The sequence below is a fragment of the Diachasmimorpha longicaudata genome, unplaced genomic scaffold, assembly GCF_034640455.1.
Source record: "Diachasmimorpha longicaudata isolate KC_UGA_2023 unplaced genomic scaffold, iyDiaLong2 ctg00000129.1, whole genome shotgun sequence".
Classification (NCBI taxonomy): Eukaryota; Metazoa; Arthropoda; class Insecta; order Hymenoptera; family Braconidae; genus Diachasmimorpha; species Diachasmimorpha longicaudata.
This window is the reverse complement of record NW_026973941.1, coordinates 1-2,500: the sequence shown is the minus strand read 5'-3', so window position 1 is coordinate 2,500 and position 2,500 is coordinate 1.

Genomic DNA, 2,500 nt, shown 5'->3' with positions numbered 1-2,500 from the left:
GGTTACTTGATAAAATATAAATTAGTTGTATAGAATTTAGTTTAATTTTATGCATTCAATTATATCTGAATATATATTTTTTTCAATTAAAAATTCTGTGATGCTATTTTTGCATACCAACAAAAATAGCATCAACTTTTCAAGTCATCACTAAAAATTAATAATATCGGTTACCTGATAAATTATAAATTAGTTATATAGAATTTAGTTTAATTTTATGCATTCAATTATATATGAATATAATTTTTTTCAATTAAAAATTCTGTGATGCTATTTTTGCATACCAACAAAAATAGCATCAACGTTCCAAGACATCATTGAAAATTAATAATATCGGTTACTTGATAAACTATAAAATAGTTGTATAGAATTTAGTTTAATTTTATGGATTCAATTATATATGAATATATATTTTTTTTAATTAAAAATTCTGTGATGCTATTTTTGCATACCAACAAAAATAGGATCAACGTTTCAAGTCATCAATAAAAATTAATAATATCGGTTACTTGGTAAATTATAAATTAGTTATATAGAATTTAGTTTAATTTTATGCATTCAATTATATATGAATATAATTTTTTTCAATTAAAAATTCTGTGATGCTATTTTTGCATACCAACAAAAATAGCATCAACGTTCCAAGACATCATTGAAAATTAATAATATCGGTTACTTGATAAACTATAAAATAGTTGTATAGAATTTAGTTTAATTTTATGCATTCAATTATATATGAATATATATTTTTTTTAATTAAAAATTCTGTGATGCTATTTTTGCATACCAACAAAAATAGCATCAACGTTCCAAGACATCATTGAAAATTAATAATATCGGTTACTTGATAAACTATAAAATAATTGTATGAAATTTAGTTTAATTTTATGCATTCAATTATATATGAATATATATTTTTTTTAATTAAAAATTCTGTGATGCTATTTTTGCATACCAACAAAAATAGGATCAACGTTTCAAGTCATCAATAAAAATTAATAATATCGGTTACTTGGTAAATTATAAATTAGTTATATAGAATTTAGTTTAATTTTATGCATTCAATTATATATGAATATATATTTTTTTCAATTAAAAATTCTGTGATGCTATTTTTGCATACCAACAAAAATAGCATCAACTTTTCAAGTCATCACTAAAAATTAATAATATCGGTTACCTGATAAATTATAAATTAGTTATATAGAATTTAGTTTAATTTTATGCATTCAATTATATATGAATATAATTTTTTTCAATTAAAAATTCTGTGATGCTATTTTTGCATACCAACAAAAATAGCATCAACGTTCCAAGACATCATTGAAAATTAATAATATCGGTTACTTGATAAACTATAAAATAATTGTATGAAATTTAGTTTAATTTTATGCATTCAATTATATATGAATATATATTTTTTTTAATTAAAAATTCTGTGATGCTATTTTTGCATACCAACAAAAATAGGATCAACGTTTCAAGTCATCAATAAAAATTAATAATATCGGTTACTTGGTAAATTATAAATTAGTTATATAGAATTTAGTTTAATTTTATGCATTCAATTATATATGAATATATATTTTTTTCAATTAAAAATTCTGTGATGCTATTTTTGCATACCAACAAAAATAGCATCAACTTTTCAAGTCATCACTAAAAATTAATAATATCGGTTACCTGATAAATTATAAATTAGTTATATAGAATTTAGTTTAATTTTATGCATTCAATTATATATGAATATAATTTTTTTCAATTAAAAATTCTGTGATGCTATTTTTGCATACCAACAAAAATAGCATCAACTTTTCAAGTCATCACTAAAAATTAATAATATCGGTTACCTGATAAATTATAAATTAGTTTTATAGAATTTAGTTTAATTTTATGCATTCAATTATACATGAATATAATTTTTTTCAATTAAAAATTCTGTGATGCTATTTTTGCATACCAACAAAAATAGCATCAACTTTTCAAGTCATCACTAAAAATTAATAATATCGTTTACCTGATAAATTATAAATTAGTTTTATAGAATTTAGTTTAATTTTATGCATTCAATTATACATGAATATAATTTTTTTCAATTAAAAATTCTGTGATGCTATTTTTGCATACCAACAAAAATAGCATCAACTTTTCAAGTCATCACTAAAAATTAATAATATCGGTTACCTGATAAATTATAAATTAGTTTTATAGAATTTAGTTTAATTTTATGCATTCAATTATACATGAATATAATTTTTTTCAATTAAAAATTCTGTGATGCTATTTTTGCATACCGACAAAAATAGCATCAAGCAAAAATATCACTTATTTTTCCAATTTTCGACTTGTAGAACGATCAAGTATACTATTCTTTGGATTCTAAGATTTTTTTCAAGTGATTATTTTCAAAGTTGGGAAAAATGAAAAATTATTCTAAGTCCCCATTCGTAGTTCTTTTTGATTCGTATTGCTTCGGCGCAAAGTAGGTAGGGACACTTAT